Source organism: Mastigoproctus giganteus, chromosome 6, assembly GCF_048544385.1.
Source record: "Mastigoproctus giganteus isolate SK-2022 chromosome 6, ASM4854438v1, whole genome shotgun sequence".
Taxonomy (NCBI): domain Eukaryota; kingdom Metazoa; phylum Arthropoda; class Arachnida; order Uropygi; family Thelyphonidae; genus Mastigoproctus; species Mastigoproctus giganteus.
In genome coordinates this window covers 123,708,029-123,728,327 of record NC_143580.1, presented here as the reverse complement: position 1 = coordinate 123,728,327, position 20,299 = coordinate 123,708,029, and the positions used below count along the sequence as shown (strand labels likewise).

Sequence of the window (20,299 nt, the reverse complement as noted above, 5' to 3'; positions counted from 1 at the left end):
AATAAGGATAATAAAAGTTAAATCTGTATTACAAAAATCAAATTTAAAATTTTTTGTGGACAACTTCCTAGTATTTCTCTGTTATTAAAGATAAAGGAATAGATGAAGCATCAGATGTTTTCTTTTTTTTACAAAAAATCTATTGTTTCATCTATTTTTTTTTCAGTTTCATTGTGCTATTGTTATTGTTATTGTTATTTGGATTTTTAGGAGCATTAGCAACTAAGGCCATATTGCTCCGGGATATGCGGTGGTCATTCCCTGACCTTCCCGCATCCTCCATATTTGGTGGTGACGGGCTCGAACCCTGGTCTAATCAAGAAGCGTGTGTTAGGCACTGCTGCTCCTTCCCACCTGGCTACGGAGGCGCCTCAGTTTCATTGTGCAGAACTACTAGAAGATATTATATGAAACAAAGAATTGATGTACTGTGGTCCTTGTTTGGTGAATTGACAGGTGCAGAAGGGAACTTAAAATATAAGAAAAATCATTTAAAGTCTTGCCTGCCATTTTAATAGCTCCTCATAGCAGTGCTGAGCATGAATGGATATTCAGCAGGATGAAAAAAAAAAGAGTACAAATCTCAGATGAAACTGGAAATGTTTCTTACAGTACAGCCACTTATTATGAAAAGAACTTTGACTGATCATTTCTAAAGGGGAAAAAAATCTGCAACAGTAGTTTCTAGAAGCAATAATAATCAATTGGTAGCATCTGACAGACAATCAAAGACAGAAAAATACTTCTATGTTAATGTTTGAAAGCATACTGTAGCAGTAAACAGCCCCTATGGCTGTATCTTAATTTATATATACTGTCAATGTAATTAGATATTTCGAGGCTGAAATCTTGAAAAAAATATTTCCTGCTTTTTCCTGGTGAAAATTGTGATATCTGAAAGATTGAAAATAATGCAATACCACTTGATGAAATAAGAACATTTTTAAGTGAGAACTTATGCACAAGGTAGTCACACATGCACCGATAAAATATTTCCTCACTGAAAAAAAGGAATAAATTCTGCTCATGATCTGGGCAGCTACAGAATTGCCTATGAATAAATTATAATCATGCTTCTAATTTATCTTCCATTGACAATCAGCTTACAAAAGGTAATTGGAAGATTTAAGGATGTTGTTCTAAGAAATTTATATGCCACATATTATTGCAATAGTATTTGCCATATAGTGCAAAGAGGCCAAAGGCTTTTGTTACCCTGGAAAAAAAAAAAGAAGTAGATAATAAACTACAAATGATGTTAAATCATGATAAAGGATAATATTTTAGATGGAGTGTGGAATAAAGGATTGCATTTGTACAAGAACAATTTCATAGACAATCTGAGCAAATGTTGACATCAGAAGATTTAAAACAGTAATTCGATCAAGGAAAAGAAAAAATAAATCTTGCAGATCATCCCATTTTGCATTCTTGTAATGCCAAACAACACGAAGTTGAGAATGGCCATGAGAGAAAGGCTCCATTGGAGAAGAGACCATTACCAAGTTGTGATCTGAGGTGTACTTAGAAGGGTCGTTTGCAATGAAAAGATCAACTGTGTTGGCTGCGTGGTTAGGATTGTCTGGTATTCTGGTATGTAAATGAACAATCTGTGCGAGGCCATTAGTAATTGCAAAAGTGACGACATTTCAACCAGCTGGGTCTGTGTGACCAGAAAATGGAAGCCAGCTGGAGTTGTGAACATTATAATCACCAAGGAAAATTACCTCACTGTTAGGAAAGTTGGACTGGAGAAAGTCAAGTTTGAAAGAGAGGAAGTCAAAGAGTTCCAAGTGATTAGTGGAGTTGGGAGAACGATAGAAGCAACAAATTAAGTTGCAGAATAGGACAGGGAGATTTTAAGCCATTGAAGATTGAAAAGAAGGGATTCCAAATTACTAAGTTCCTGACAGGGAATATCAGAACGGACATATGCACAAGCACCACCTTTGAAGCAAAAGAAATCATACAGTAAATAATTCAGACAACTGAGATGAGCAGTGGTTGAATCAAACAATAACTGATATTCTGTCAGAAAAAGTACATGGGGTTTGGCAGACTGTAAATGGAAATTGATATAATTGTGATTAGAACTGAAACCACGTATATTTATGAAATGAACGTGGAAACGTTTGGTATGTTTAGTTCTTTTTGCAAATAATTTTTTTTTCTATTAGTTGGACAATTTATGGTGTGTTCAGTAGTAAGAAAAGGTGGGGAGAGCTTACTGTATGAAGTAATGAAATTTTTGGTTAGGGCGTACACATGGCAAGAATATACCCAGCTACATGACATAATGTGGCCTCGATAATTCCTCTGCATGCACACTACTTGGTTTTCTCCCCCCCCCCCAGTCACTATCTAGCAGAGTAGAGGCAGCAAGATTATACAGTAGTTGACCCAGAGAACTATCTCATGACCAACCTGTGAACACCATTTTAAAGTTATACCCTCGAAATGTAAGGAAGGTTGGATCTTGCCATGATGTCCATCATAACCTCAAAAGACATCAATCATACTGCATGATCAAAGAGATGTGGGGTTGCAGGATATATGCACAAGCACCCAGAGAAGTATCTATTGGCAAACCTGTGAACACCATTTTAAAGTTATACCCTCGAAATGTAAGGAAGATTGGATCTTGCCATGATGTCCATCATAACCTCAAAAGACATCAATCATACTGCATGATCAAAGAGATGTGGGGTTGCAGGATCTTTGCTCTGTAGACTAAATGTGGGTTCATTAATTCAAGCCTCCAATAAGCAAAGTGGTGGTATTGCACCAGTTGATGAGTCATATACCACCTAGTATTGCTTTGTAACACAGAGGGACAGCATTTCTGTGGATGTCACACCTTGACCCCTGCTTATGTTGGCTTGCACCTGGGTCACCTGCAGTGTGCTAGGTGCCATATTTCAGGAATTGCACATGGGAATTATACCCCGGGCTAAACAGTCTCACCATCATGAAGGTGCAAGCTGAGGATCTGGCTGTCACAGACCTACCAGAATTCACCAAAATTAGGTCCGCTTGACTTGATTGTCACCCATGTTTCAGTTCCATCAGCATTTTAGACTCCAAGGAAGCAAGCCCAGCTTGGCTACCTGAGAGAATGTCTGTGACAGCCTCAAGGACCTATTCTATTCCAGTATTCCTTTATATCAGTTTTCTTTCCTATAATTCCATGTCAACAACACGAAAAACCCCTCAAGTTCATTTAGTGAAACTTAAAACCCACTCGCACCATATGGACATGTATACCTTGTATGAGAAAAAGAAACAACAGCTTCTTGCCTCTCAGTCTTTTTTTTTTTTTTTTTAAACAGAGGTGTGAGAATTTAATAGAAGCCACTGACAGGACAGTCCAAGTAGACATTCTGCTGTGCCAAAAACCAATAGATGTAAAAGATCTGTTAAAAGAATAATATTTATGAATTCAAGAAATGCCAGAGCCACGGTTGTATTAAATCAGTAGTAGTCACAGCCCAAGGATTCATAATTCCAAAATGGTATGTTCAGATAAGTAAATCTGTTTGAGTTAAGGAAGTAATCACAAATGAGATTCCACACCAAAGGAGAAAAACACAATTCTTAACTGGTATAAGAGATTCACATGAGTAAATTCAAGTCTAAGTAGATATCCATTTATGAGTAGCCTCTTCCACAAAGAAAGAGGTCTGTGAGAGATAAATAACTATTAGAGGTGCAAACTGCCATAATAAAGATTCATAGTCCAAAGGTAATGTTAAAATATATGCAGTTCAAATTCTCACATGTTCAAATATTCTCAGTTCAATTATTCACAGTCCAAAGATAATGTTTCTAAGTCCAAAATGGTATGTCCAAATAAGTAAGAAGAAGGAGACAGCAGTCTCCGAAAGCTTCGGTATTTTAGCAAATTTTAACGATTTTAGTATTGTTTTTAATTGTTTTATCATAACTTATTTTATTTTATTGTAATAGTTTAGTCTCCCAATATTTTATCATAGTATTTTATTATATTTTATTTTTATTTTTGTATTTTTTCTTATTTTATAGTAAAATTTTTAATCGCTTGGCTGGTGTTTGAGTGTAATTATTGCAGTATCAACGAAGAATGAACATAATTTTTTATTTCTGTTTTCACAACGTATCTTTATTAAACATCCACATTTTGATGGTCCCCATTTGATGAAATGCACTTACTCTAACATTTATGCTATTCTTCAAAAATATGGTGGAAACCTTTTTTTGACATGCATTTCAGAATCTGGAAACATTTTCCTCAAAGCTCCTTTAACTTTGGAAATTAAAAAAAAAAAAATTGTAGCATGCAAGGTCAGGGATGTAGGGTGGATAAGAACACATTTGACATTAACGCTGACTGAGTACTTGAGGTCTCACATTGTCGTAATGCAGCATCCACCCACCTGCATGCAGTTGTAGTCGTTTGCTACATATGATCCTGCAAAGTGTGCAGCATACAATTCTGTAGTAAGATCCTGCAATGGTCATATAATGTGGCAAACATGCTGGTAAGCCATTCCTTGAATATCAAAAAAAGAGATGCACATAACCTTTCCTGCAAATGCCACAACACCTTTGCTTTTTTTGTTGTTGCCGATGACACAGACCTCCAAACAGAGCTTCGTTGCTTATTCTCTGGGTCAGAATGATAAGCCATATCTCAGCCACCATTATCACCTTGTGCAGAACTTCACCATCAGTAACCATCCATTGCAGCTCCTGACAAACCACCATGCAAACTTGCTGTTGCTCAGATGCGAGTAGTCTTGGAACCCAGCGTGCACAAATACGTGTCATATGTAAATCATCATGGAGAATATTGTGTGCTTCCTAGTGATATTCTCAACATCTTTCCTTATTGTTATATGATGATATTCTCTCATAATTACAGAAGCAGCGTTTATAGTTTCTGTGGTGACAGCAGTGGTGGTTGGAGCTCCAGGACTGCCGATTTTTGTGATTGAATCATGCACGTCTTTAAGCATTCTAAACCACCTGTGAGCTGTGCGACATGGAACTTTTGCTAAACCACCTGTGAGCTGTGCAACATGGAAGCGTAGGTTCACCATAAGCCTCCTTTAATACATTTAAATACACTTAAACTGATGTTTTCTTGAGATGGAAACATAATTTGATAGCAGCATACAGTTCTTCACATGTCACATCCATTGTTACATAGGTGAAACTGAACAGGGATAAATGTGACTGATCGCCAAGATCACACCATGCACATATGCTAACTGTACAGTTGCTATGTGATGCAGCTTGGTTTGGTCTTAAATTCTTCAGCTCAGCTAGAAGTAGCAAGCAATTCAATTGTTCACGAAAAATTGTGATCATTCTTTATGGAACAGCCCTGATATATCCATTTTGATGGTCTCTTCCGTGTAAAAAGGGGGACCATGAGAGATAATTGACTAGTTTTTCACTGCATCAATTAACTTTATTTCGTAATTATTAGTAGATAGCAGAGATCTATGACAAGTGAAAACCTTGTGCTCATTCCTGCATATTTTTGAAGGAAAATCTATTTTCAAGAAAACATGTTTCACCACCAGGAGAAACATTATGTGGATAACAGTATGTTGCTAAAATTTCTATACAAGTCACAGGAATATAGGATGTGTTTCTAGTCTTCTTTCAGTCCATAAATTCATTAGGTTAGTATTCTGAAGGCTAAGCATAAAATGTTTGTCATTGACGAACCCATGACCAGAAATAAGACACAAGTTGTAAAAGCTCATGGAAAACTAAGTTTTGATATCCTTGTCAGTAAGAAAAGAAACTTCTTGGATAAACTCTATTGAGGTAACTGAGCTAGTGATAGAGGTATCCCATCCAGATTGCTGTATACTGACCAATTCCTGACAATGCTAAAACTTCTTTACACTGTTGCTAAGACTGATATGTATCCCTATGATTTCAGATAGTATTTGTTTTGTTATAAAACAGCACAAGCACCTTTAAAGGTAAGGTGGGGGGCCTGAGGGCATAGTTCCAGCTAAGACTACAGCACTGCTGAAGAAACTGTTCTTATATTCTAAGAAGAATTACCAACAGAAACCTCTGTAGAGAAATAAGCCTTGTTTGGAAGGTTTTTGTATTGACACTATGGAGTCATGCACCAGCTCTGTATGTGGCCATAGATTCAGAGCCAGGATTTCAGGAAATAAAATCCCATTCAAGCCGAGAAATCTTAATCAGAGATCTGGTAAAACTTTTTTTGTTGATCATATTCTGAAGATGAGAGTTAAAGTTCAATTAGTTTTCAATTACACTAGCCAACACAATTTTTATCTCCAAGAACTTAAATGCTGTTTTTAACCAATTTTTATACTTTTTTTTTTTTTTTTGGTAGTTGTTGGCGCATCAGCTTCTGTGACCATAATGCACCTCCCAAGGTTTTGCAGTACTTTGATCCAAGCCCGAGGCGGGATTCAAACCCACGACATTTGGGTTGCTAGGCAGGCACTTTACCCACCCGGCTAGCCCGGTCGGCCCAATTTTTATGCGTAGATTTTGAAAATCAACATGATAGTTTCACATCATGTCACAGTTATTAAATATAGAGGGAGTTATGTTTTAAGAGATATAAGCTAATTCTCTTAATTTTAGCAATCGATTCTAGCCTCAGTTTTCTTGTGATAAACATAAGACTTCTATCGATGGTTCATAGGTTCAGATTCGGATGCAACAATTTACAATTTGAAGAGAGCACACAGCATTTTTGGTGAGGATTTTTGTAGGCTGTGCCAAGTTTTCCAAGTATTAACTGACACGTATCAAATGACACGTTCTCAGGGTTGTAAATCTATCCTCCAAACATAAACAAGGGTGTGGCCCACAATCCTTGCAGTAGCAGTAAAATAATTTCTGGCTGGCTCTACCTGCTGATTCACAAATATTTTTCCTTTCAGTGTTTTCACACGAGTAGAACTAGTAAGTTGCCACGTCTGTGTGCTGCATAGTGACAAAAATTGAATTTGTGTTGTTTTATATTGTAATGTTCAAAAATTCATTTAGTACTACAATGAATAAGCACACACATAGGAAGTGTATCAATCATCCAGAAAATTTTTGTTTTGTTTGTGGATGGTTTATCCAAAAGACTCAAAGGAAAATTATCTACATTATAAAACTTTCGTATTCTTTTTATTTCGGATGTAAAATTGGTGATCAATACAAATCTTGGCCACCTCACAAGTGTTGTATTACCTGCACAACAAACCTTAGGAAGTGGTATGGCGAACTCAAAGCGTTACCTTTTGCAGTCCCTATGGTTTGGCAAGAACCATCTTTGGCAATAATTTAAGACGGTAGTATATGTTTTTTTAGATAATAGGAAAGAAGAAAATTATGAAATGTCGGTGTCTAATTTACTTGAGTGCTACAAAAACATGGGTCGTTGAATGACATTGAAAATCCACAAGGGGAATAGTTTTATCATATTTCCATGATAGAAAAGTGGTAACGAGGTTGCTGGGATCCTGTAATGATGGGAATTACTGCTGGTTCCTTGTGAGGGGGAAGTAAGCAGGAATACAAGACAAAATTCCTTAGTAACAAACATTTTTAAGGACAACTACAGGTATGATGATTATATATTATTGAAATATAGCTAACTATTTCGCTCTGATTTATGATAATTTTTCCAAAGTTAAATGAGTTATAGAGAATTTATAATATTTTTTTTACATTTGTATTACAAACTTGAATTATACATATATATTCCTTTATTTTAACATTAAATGTTGGTACACCTTTTGACGTAGAAGTGATAGAGACTTTTTATGGTGATTTTCGGAATCAGTGCATTTATTTCCTCCAGAATCATATATTTTCATTGCGGAGGTATGACAAAAAATATTTTTTGTTGGCTACTGTTATTAAAGCAAAATTATTTTGGTCACAAAAGGAATATGTTGTCCATTAATTATAATACTGGGAGGTAGTAGCATTAGCAGTGGCAAATAATGCAAGAAAGCAAGCTTATACAGCATTAGCCAAAAAAAAAAAAAACCATCTCCCATTTCATCTATTAATTCCCTCCAATAGTTTGTCTAGTACTTCCTTGAATTTATTTAAGTTATCAACTTCAACAACAACAGATGAAAGTTTGTTCCAGCAATCGACCATGGCTAAAGGCAAAATGCCGCACATCTATTCTACAACTGTCCTTTCTCGATTTGAATTTATGATCTCTTGTGTGTGGTTTGAGCAAGAGGAAAAATCCCAACAGCATTAAGTTGGTCAATCCATTCAAAGCTTTAAACACCTCAACTGGATCACCTTGCACATACCTAGAATCTGGATGCTGCAATTAGCAGAACCGAAGACTTTCTTGGTAAGAGCACCCCTTTGTACTTCTCACCAATCTCATTGCCCTTCTCTATCCCCATTCCAGCAGCTCCATATCCTTCCTAAAATGAGGCCTGCAGAATTGTATGCAGTACTCAAGATGCGGCCGGACCACTGCTTATACAATGAGATAATCACCTCCAAAATTTGTGTATATCATTGACAAACCACATAAGCTACCCTGGCAGCCTGTCTACATTGCTAGAGAAATTCATATCTGAATGCAATTACTCTCAGGTCTTTTAAATTTTCCACTAACCTGAGTGTAGTACCACACAGTTAGTATGCTACTATGAGGTTACTGCTACCCATATGCAGTAATTTGCACTGATCAATGTTAAACTTCAATTGCCATTTCTCGGTCCCGTTTGCCTAACTTTTGTAGATCCTGCTGCAGTAGCATACTGTCATTAACCATCCTGCCTACCTTTGTATCATCTACAAACTTGAACATTAAGCCTGATATGCCTTCATAAATATCATTGATAGATATAGAAAACAAAGTCCATGAAGAGCAATTTCGTTGATTACTACTCTCTGTCTTGTGCGCCACTCAACCATCCCTTTATCCATAGCAGCAAATTGCCCTTAATGTCACACTCCTCGAATTTGTACAGCAGTCTTTTATGGGCAACAATATCAAAAGCTTTCCTGAAATCCAAGTAGCAGCATCGAAAAAAAAAAAAAAAAAAAAACACACACAAGTTCACTCATCCATTCCCTCTACGAATTTGTCCAGTTCCTCCTTAAATTTATTTAACCTATCAACTTCCACGACAGATGGAAGTTTGTTCCAGCAATTAACCACCCACTCGCTAAAGGAAAAATTCAGCACATCTATTCTACAACTGTCTTTCCTCAATTTGAATGTATGCCCCCTCAGATTCATAATCTGAGGAAGTGAAACAATCCCATCAGAATTGAGCTTGCTTAACCCTTTCAAGGCCTTATACAACTCAATCAGATCACCTTGCAGGTGCCTAGTCTCCAGCCACTGCAATTTGCAGAACTTTAGCCTTTCTTGGTAAGAGGACCCCCTTCATTCCCCTCACCAATCTTGTTGCCCTTCTCTATACTCACTCAAGCAACTCTACATCCTTCCTAAAATGAGACCTGTATGCAGTACTCAAGGCGTGGCCAGACCACTGCCTTATACAAAGGGATAATCATCACCTTTTCCCTTCAAGCAAAATTCCTGTATATCATTGACAAAACTCCATGATCTGCTCTGGCAGCCTGTCTACGTTGCTCAGAAAACTTCAAATCTGACTGCATAATTACTCCCAGGTCTTTTTCATTTTCTACCACCCTAAGTGTAGTACCACACAGTTGGTACGTTTCTGTGGGGTAACTCTACCCAAATGCAGTACTTTGCATTTGTCAATGTTAAACTTTAGTTGCCACTTCTCAGCCCATCTGTCCAACTGTTCTAGATCTGCTGAAGTAGCACACTGCCATTAACAACCCTGCCAACCTTTGTATCATCTGCATACTTGGCCATTAAGCCTCATATACCTTCACCAATATCACTGATAAATATACAAAACAACAGTGGGCCCAACACTGAATCCTGGGGGACTCCACTAATAACATTATTCCGTGAAGAGAGGCGTTCACTGATTACCACTCTCTGTCTTCTCCCACTCAACAATCCCTTTATTCATAGCAGCAACTTTTACTTAATGCTATACTGCTCCAACTTGTACAGTAATTTTCCATATATATATACAACAGTATCAAAAGCTTTCCTGAAATCCAAGTATAAGATATCAAAATTATTTTTTGCATCCAGCAACTTTGTAACCACATCCTAGTATCCAATCAAATTTGTTAGACAAGACTTAACAAACTCATACTGTGTCTGAATTATTACTGCAGTCTTGTCTAGATGATCCTGTAATGCTTCTTTAACCAGTGACTCCATTATTTTTCCCAGAACAGAAAAAGACCTGGAAGTAATTGTGCAGTCAGATATGAAGTTTTCTGAGTAATGCAGACAGGCTGCCAGAACAGGTCATGGGGTATTGTCAATGATATACAGGAAAATCTGAGTTCCTAATTAGGTAAATTTTTATTTGGAAGAGAGAAAAATGGTACACATTTCAGATATTAAAAACTCATAAAGGCTGGGGGATTAATGATTAATTAATTAGTCTTCTCCATTAGTAAAGCGTTACTTATTCGAGGTAGGGCAATATCATGGTAAATAACTCGTTGTGAAGGTATTCACAATATGAGATATACTTAGATGATGCCAATTTTCAACTGCTTTAGTTGTTGGCTACATATAGACATGATGCTCTAGCACTAACTTATATGCTAGCTAACTTCTACATAACCTGAGGCTATTGCCCTAAATGTATTATGTAATGTCAACGTGGGACTTAACGAAAAAACTGACAGAATTCAAAAATTTTCAATAACAATATTCTCATCCTGATAAATTTTCAGTTTATCAGGAAGAGAATTTTGCAGATACTTCTGATGATATTCATCTCTGCCCACCTACAAAAAAGGAGTTCAAAGTAGATGATCTGAAGTAAAAAAAATACAGTGGATTCCAGTTATTTGGGCCACCGTTTATTTGGGGCAAATCTTAAAAAACAGAACCCAATTGAGAAAATAGCCAGAGTTTACTTCACTTAATTGGGACAACATGCCGTTTAATCGGGATAGGAGACCACAGCACTGGAGATTACCCTATGATTGTCTCTGACCGTACCTCGTGGTTCAGTCAGATTTCTGGAGGTCACAACCATAAAAATAAAAAAATTAGCAGTCACCCATTTATTGGGCTTTTATGTTAGGGGAATCTATCATAAACGGATAGTAAACTCGATCTTAATGAATTTGCGATAATACTGACAGCTGGAATTCCGTGGGTTATTATGGCGAAATGTGTTTACACTTCCATGGAATCTTCAATCATATAAAAAAATTAATTTTCAGAATCTTCTCTCTTCATTCCTATTTTTAAAGCTTCGTAACTTGTTACTCCATTCTCACTTGTGCGTATCGTGTTACTTGCAATTTGTGTGTGCCATATTCTTTGTTATTGATTGCTTCTCTTTTTACTGTTTTTAATTTTAACCTCCACCCACAAATGTCAGTGAACAGAAATGTCAACTAGTTAGTATGTACATATTACAGTACGTATTAATTATTCTGATTATCATGGATATTTTTCCGATTTTCACATATTTAATTTTTTAATTGGTAAGGTAATAAAGTGTAAATTTGTGCTTAATATATCTTTACTTTTATAGCCTGTGGATAATATTCCTCCTATTTTCACTAATTAGAATTACTGTTTAATAGAATTAAAATTCAATTCACAAATGTGATCACAATGACCGGCGCTTACTACACATCGTATAGTGAATGGTACTTTACTACGGTGACTCCATCGTAACGTGATTTCATTGAAGAGTGAACCAATTGTAAAGCAGGGGGTCCATTGTATTTTTAACTATTTTTACGTGAAACTTCAGATAATTGGGGCAGCCGCTTAATCGGGCCAAAATGCACTAGTCCCGATGTGTCCCAAATAACTGGAATTGACTGTATTTTCAATTGTCTGGATGGAAAGTTTTGCAAATAGTGGATTCCAGTTATTTGGGCCACCAGTTAATCGGGGCAGCCATTTATTTGGGGCAAATCTTAAAAACGAGAACCCAATCGAGAAAATAGCCAGGGTTTACTTCGCTTAATTGGGACAAAATTCCGTTTAATCGTGGCAGGAGACCGCAGCACTGGAGATTACCCTACGATTGTCTCCGACCGTACCACATAGTTTGGTCGGATTTCTGGAGGTCACAACCATAAAACAATAAAAACAATTAGCAGTCACCTGTTTATTGGGTTTTTCTGTTAGTGCAATCTATCATAAACGGATAGTAAAGTCGATCTTATTGAATTTGCGATAATACTGACAGCTGGAATTCTGTGGGTTATTATGGTAAAACGTGTTTACACTTCCATGGAATCTTCAATCATATAAAAAAAATTATTTTCAGAATCTTCTCTTCATTCCTATTTTTAAAGCTTTGTAACTCATTACTCCGTTCCCACTTGGGCGTATTGTGTTACTTGCAATTTGTGTGTGCCGTGTTTTTTGTTATTGATTGCTTATCTTTTTACTGTTTTAAATTGTAACCCCCATCAACAAATGTCAGTGAACAGAAATGTCAACTAGTTTAGTTAGTATGTACATATTACAGTATGTATTAATTATTCTGATTATCACATATATTCTTCCGAATTTCACGTATCATTTAATTTTTTAATTGGTAAGGTAATAAAGGGTAAATTTGTGCTTAATATATCTTTACTTTTATAGCCTGTGGATAATATTGCTCCTATTTTTGCTAATTAGAATCGCTGTTTAATAGAATTAAAATTCAATTCACAAACGTGATCACAATGACCGGCGCTTACTGCACATCATACAGTGAACGGTACTTTACTACGGTGAGTTCGTCGTAACGTGATTTGATTGTACAGTGAACTAATTGTAAAGTGGGGTACGTTGAATTTTTAACTATTTATGTGAAACTTCGGATAATTGGGGCAGCCACTTAATTGGGCCAAAATGCACTAGTCCCGATGTGTCTCAAATAACCGGAATCGACTGTATTTTCTTCCAAGTAAGATATTTTGCATTAGAGTTTAAACTGTTTTTCATGCTGTTTTATATATTAGCTCATGTAAACCCACAAATAATTAATTTTTGAACATAACATTTCAACTAGTCATTTTTTCTTATTATTAGTTGCATGGGAAGAAGAGAGTTGAATATAAGATCCAAGTTCTGAAGCAGGTTATGTATCAAAGATATGCAGCATCTGAGCAAACAAAGGTTTATCTGAAAAAGTCATTATTTGTGAAATATCAGTTTGAAATGTTTAGCACAAGAGGAATCCAGAACTTTGTCAAAGTGGATGGGTCAAAATTGCAGTTCCTCATTTCACACTTTAATTCTTTCATTATCAAGACCACGATAATAGTTTCTAAGTTTGACCCCTCATCTAAAATAAAGTGAGTACTGGCCTTGGTAACCTTATTAGATTGCTAGTTAAGTAACTTACAATAGCCAACTGTTTCAGATATTGAGGAGATATCATCATTTCGTTAATCTGTACCAATGATGCCCAACTTCGGGATTGAAGAATGTGTAAAGAAAGAAAAAAAATTCCATCTTTAACTTGTAATGGATCTAAAGGAAACACCAAAAATTTTCCATTGGAGGTTTGTTAGTTGAAGAAGAAGAAGAATCATTATCTTGATTGAGTCTGAATAGCTCAACCAGTACATCCTTAATGATATTATTAAATTTGTCTTAACCCCCCCCCCCAGGAGTGAGAAATTGTCAATGTCTAGGGAAACACCCTGGAAAGCTGAGTTTTTATTCCTAATTAGGTACATTTTTATTTGGAAGATAGAAAATGGTATACATTTCAGGTATTAAAAACTCAATAGGTATAAGGCTGGGGGATTAATGATTTTGACGTTTCATAACAATGGCCTGCATTTCCAAAAATATCCAGAAAATCATTTGGTGTCCCTATTTTATGGATATTTTTCTAGAATTTTAGGTCCAGTGATTACTGATACAAGTTGTTTAAAAATCAGCCTAAACAGAAGACAGTGCTGACAGTCATTTGGTAAAAGATTACAGAAATATTTTTATTTTGTAAATAATTAACAGATAGTCTCATTCTTCTGTCTTAAACCACTATATTCCAGAAAGAAAAGTTCCAAAAGGCTTTCATTTATTTAATTTCAAAGATTCTTCCAGAAATCTATCAGGAGACAACATGTGGAATATCCATCAAATGACACAATATCAATTCCAGTAGCTGCCTAAAGTGAATTAAGGTACCTTTCCCTTCCAAAAAGACAGTAAATTCCCATCAAAATCATAGTTTTAGATGAAGAAGATGAAAAAATGGAAAGTTGAAATAATATATTAATGAGAAAATACCTAAAAATTATATCTTATTAATATGGATGCATAAAAGTTGAATATCGTTTAAAAAGAAATCATTAAAAATGCACAAATTTATGCAAGAATTATGTCTCTAGAATATCAGATTTATGCAAATAGAGTTTAAATTTTAATCAGGCTAAGTGAAGTATGAAGATGAAATTTAGATTAAATTAAATATGACATTCTGCCACATTAAGCATTAACACAGTAAATCAAGGTAGTTAGTTGCACATGAGTTTGAAGAAAAAATACCTCAAAAAAATACTTAAAAAAATACAGATGGCACTTTCGATTATCCAAAAAAGTCTTGGTAATCAATTGAAATATCTGAAAATGTTGGGAGCACTAAATATAAGAAAAGCACGAGGCACATATGTGTCCTCTTCCCCATATGAACAATCAGAAAAATCAGAAATTTGAAACAGTAAAGGGAAAAACATTTGAATGACACATCATTTACCTTGCTTGGTCTCCAATTTTCCACACTGCCTCATGACAGGTCATCATCAATTTCTTCATCACTGCTACCATATACATCGTTTGGATCAAAAATAACATTATCATTACTATCTGATAAAAGTAAATCAAATCCTGAATCGGAAAGTTCCAATAATTTCATCAGAAATAAATAAAGTCCTTTATGAGCCACCAATGCCACAACTAAATACTTCACTTCTAACACAGAGTAAAAGATACTCCAAAATTCAGGCAGTTGTTTTTCTTCTCTAAAATTAAAAAAAACACCTGCCAATTGAATGTTTGCATCCAATTGTTAACAACTGAATGCAAACATTTATTTAGTTTTTCAGATTGTTTATATGAGGTATAAATACATGGCAGTACACTAATTATGTGCAGTGAGAAGTTTCATAATCAGCAACACCAAAAGTCACAGCCTCTGCAACATTGGACAAGAAACAGATTTTGTAGTGCTGCATTCGACTGCAAAGGGTTAATTCCTTTGAAGTCCAATGTTAATTCCCTAAAGAAATTAAAGATAGATTTTGCATGTGTATTTTATGTGACAAAATTTCAGGATTACTTTTATTACCCCACCCCACCTCCAAATCATCTTTAATTCAAACAATTTTTTGAAAATGAGGCAACTCTAATCAGTATCCAGTTCATGTTTTCTGTGGTAAGCGTTAACATGTTTGAATGCTGAATATGTAGATACAGTGTTTGTTCATTTGTTCTGGAATATGAATGCATATGCTTCTGTGGAACATCAGTGATGATCTCCAAATCAAAGAATTCTGGATCTACAAGTATCTAGCAATACATCCTCCAGAGATTGAGAGACTGGCACAAAATGCAACATAAGAATAACATACAGGTAACCCTTATATAACACAGTAGTTTGGTTCCTACAACATCTTGTGTAATGCAAAACCGTGTTATAAGGGATTAAGAACCAGTACAAAAAGGGGGGTTACATTCCAAAAGCTAACAAAAATACACCACATTTTTTTTATAACTATCGGAAACGTAATTTTTATAGTAGTAATAACTGAACAAACGTCTTGCCTTACAAACTGTGATACTTATATGTCAGATAATGTATGTTCATTTAATTTTCTTCCTTTTCATCACTGCTAAGCACAATCTCTTCTGCAGCATCTAGATTTTGTGTACCTTCTGCTCCCTTTAAAAGTCACGAATTGCAAGCTTCAAAGTCACAATTTTTTATGGTCTCAAACAAGCATAAGTTCAATAGCACAGAACCTAACCCAGGGATCTCACAACAAAATACAGTGGACCCCAGCTTTAAAAATATACAGCACAAATTTAACTTTATTACCTTACCAATTAACAAAGTTAAATGATATGTGAAAATCAGAAGAATATTTTCCAGTTAGCAAAATAAAATAAATTTAGGCTTACGTACATAACTTAATTAATACGTACTGTAATATGTATATACTAACTAATTGATATTTCTGTTCACTGACTTATTTTTTTTGGTTGTAAAATTTAAAACAGTAAAAATTATAAGAAATTAATAACAAAAAACATGGCATGCACAAGTTGCAACAAACACGATACGCACAAGTGAGATACGGAGTAATGAGTTTCTGAAAATTTATGTTTTTTATATGATTGAATATTTCACGGAAGGGGAAACACATTTCACCATAATAACATGAAAAGCCACAGAATTCCAGCTATTTGTACTACAGCAAATGCAAGAAGATCGAGTTTACTACCCATTTATAATTGATTACACAAACAGAAAAGACCAATAAACTGGAAACTGCAAATTGTTTTTATTGTTTTATGGTAGTGATTCCAGAAATATGCTTTAGAAAAATATTACAAAGGCGATAATGACTAGCGAGTCAACAGCACGGATTCACAAAAAGGAATGGAAACATTGAAAATTACATCTAACATAATAGCAGGGTTATCCCAGCACAAAAGCTCAAAAATACCTTGTTATGTGAGATTTCCCGCAATTCTAAAACTGTGTTAGAGCAAAACCATATTATATAAGTACTGTGTTATGTGAGGATTGCTGAAATTTATCAATTGTGTTAGAGCGAAACCATGTTGTAGAAGTACTGTGTTATACAGGGGTTGCCTGTATTATTCAAACGGTACAGTGCAACCATGTTAATATTCAGATTTACACACACACAGTGCTTCTCAAATGGGGTATGGAGAACACCAAATAGTAATGTAGTGTTCTCCGTACTATCCTCATGCCTAATGGCTGAAATTCTGTAACTGGTTCGATGCTAATCGACAATTATAATGATACATTTCAATTAGTGAAGAGGCCAAATCTGCCCATCATGGGGCCAGCAATTTCAGTGCTCATAACTCACATTTGTGGTCAGAACTGAATCCCCACATACCTGAAAAGTAATTTCAAACATCAGTTATGTGTAAATACATGGTGCAATATTTTTCACAATCAGTTGATTGATCCATTTATCTTTAAGGGTCATCTTACAAGCAGTTCTTATCTACAGTGTCCATGGAACAAACGTGGACCTGCTATAAGATGTACCTCTGGAAACCTAATTATGCATGTGCTACAAATGCAATGGAATGCCTCCTTGTTTTAGCTACACAAGGAAACATATCTCTATCACTGCTTCTCTGATTAATGGATTTTGGTGGTCCATAAGGAGCAGAAAAGATGCATTATACCAGCAAAATATGGAAGCACTAGATGCACTGTTCCATTGCATTTTGGATGGTGTAAGCTGTATAAAAAACAATACCCTACAAACTGATGCAAACCATATACTTCATTTGCAAACAATCCAGGAGGGATACCAAGGCTGAAGGTGGTCAATTTCAACATTTAATATACATTATTAATATTATTATAAATTCAGCAATAAAAATTATTTAAATACTAGTTACTTACTCTCATTTTTATCATTAAAAAATTGAAGTGAATAATAGTACCTAATATAGTATGAGGAACTTCATAACAACAGAGAATCAGATTTATGTTTACATGACATTTTTTCACTGGAAATCACTTGAGGAATAAGTTATTGAAGTTATGAAAAATTTGTGAATCACCCTGCAATAGTAGTTTTTCAGAACTACCAAAATCAATCCCAGATTATTCTTTTTATCAATTTACTAATGTGGATTAGAAACAACTTTGAATTCTTTGCTCATACAAATCCACTCAAATTCAACACTGTAGTGCCTACTTTTAATGACATACAAAAGTATTTGATTTTTAGGACATTAATCAGAAATATCACTAAAAGCAAAAATCATACATATATAAAAATAAAATAACTTTCACTTACAGCAAGGGTCGGGAAACAGGGATTACCCCAAATGGGATAAAAGTAAAAATTTTGGGGGTAATGAACAGAAAAAATAAAAGTAATTAATAAAATAAAAATAATTAATTTAAAATTTTTCCCTTTTCAATTAGTTTTCCCTACCCTTCAAATGGCATCAAATAGAAAAAGGAAATACCTGGCAGAGTTCCTCAATTATGGTTTTACAGAAATAGAAGACAAAGGACAAATGAAGCCACAATGTGTCATTTGTTTGAAAGTGTTGACTGCAGAGTCTTTCAAAAAGTTTGTTTGTTTGTTTGTTTGGATTTTTTTGGCGCATTAGTTTCAAAAAGAATCGATTGAAGAAACACTTGGATAATTTGCACTCACATCTTTCTTCCAAACCATGGGAATACTTTGAGAATTTTCAACCATGGGAATACTTTGAGAATTTGGAAAGAATTATCAAAAGCCAAAGATTGGAAAACAACTTAGTAGGTACATTTGATCAACGTTCAACATCAAGAGCTAGTTTTGAAGTGGCTTGGTTGATTGCCTGAAACAAGAAGCCATATACCATTGGTGAAGAATTGGTCAAACCTGCAGCTGTGAAAATGGCAGAAATCATGTGTGGCCAGAAAGAAGTCATGTGACTGCATTCAGTGCCTTTGTCTGCAAGAGTTGTGAAAGAAACAATTTCTATCTTAGCAAAAAATGTGAGAGAACAAGTGATTTTTTCAGTCAAAGAGAGCAAACATTTTGCTATTCAACTTGATGAGACTATTTTTGTCAGTAGCAATTTGCAGCTGATGGTGTATGTTTGATACAGAGGAACTGATGTAATTGAAGAAGAAATGTTTTTCTGTTTTCCTCTTAAGTCAAGAGCTTGCGGAATCGATATATTTTCAATAAGGTTGATGCATATTTCAAAACATCAGGCACTGATTTAAAGTGGGCAAACTGTATTGGTGTGTATATTGATGGAGCTCCAGCCATGTTAGGTCAAGTTAGTGGCTTTTCAGCTTTGGCCAAAAAACAAAATCCAAAAATTTAAGTTACTCACTGTATGATCCATCATCAAGCATTGGTTGTGAAGCAGTTGGAACCTGAACTGGAAGTTGTCATGAATGATGTAATTAAAATTGCCAATACTGTCAAAGGACATGCACTAAACATGCGGTTATTTCGTAACTTATGTGAGGATGGGGAGGCTGAATATTCAACACTTCTTTTCCATACAGATGTGAGGTGGCTTTCAACTGGAAATGTTCTGAATAAAGTGTGGGTTCTCAGAGCTGAGCTGGAAATCTTTTTGGTGGATCAAAAGCATGCCCTTGCAGATAAGTTGAGAACCCCCACTTGGCTTTCACACCTTGCATATTTAGCTGACATCTTTGGTCATGTGAATTCCTTGAACAAGGAATTGCAAGGAAAAAACATCAATATCATTTTTGCAAGAGAAATGATTTCAGCATTTGGACAAAGCTTTTGTACTGGACCCAGAAAGTGGAACAAAATAAGATAACTGCCTTTCCAAAGCTAGCAGAGTTTTTGGAAGATTATGAAGATCTCAGTCTTTGTGACATCAAGGAGTCAGTTACAAGGCATTTGACCAAACTCAAAAAGCGGTTCTCAGAGCTTGATTCTCATTCTGTCAATTGGGTTGTAAACCCCTTAAACATACCTGAGGAGCTCGAAGGATTAGCAGAGGCACTTCTTGAACTTCGCTCCAACAGTGAAGCACACACATGGAATTTCAGAACAAGATAGATCTCTCATCTTTTTGGATGTCAGAAACTGCAAAGGTTTTTTAAAATTGCACATAAAGAAGTGACAAAAATACTACTGCCTTTTGCAACAACCTACCTCTATGAACAAGCATTTTCTACCCTTATGAATTTAAAAACAAAATACAGAAATCGGTTAGACCCTGAAGACTGCATCCAAATTGCTCTGACATAAAAAAAATCTTGATATCGATATTGTTTTATCGAAATTGAAACAGCACCACTTTTCCAAATCCTGAAGTGAGGATGTTTTTAATTAAATTATTTAATTATTTAATCCTTTTTATTAATTTTGTATTTATGTTATTTTTGTTACAAAATGTGTGCTTTTTATACAGTTATAATTTTATATTTTATTATTATTCTTTATTTTTGTTTATTGTTTAATGTGCAGAGCG

General features: G+C 35.2%; 1 protein-coding gene across 1 annotated transcript in view; it reads right to left on the bottom strand.

Annotated features, from left to right (window-relative positions):
* Positions 1-20,299, bottom strand: part of LOC150084556 (uncharacterized) — an 81,204-nt gene that overhangs the window by 45,376 nt on the left and 15,529 nt on the right. The window lies entirely within an intron of this gene.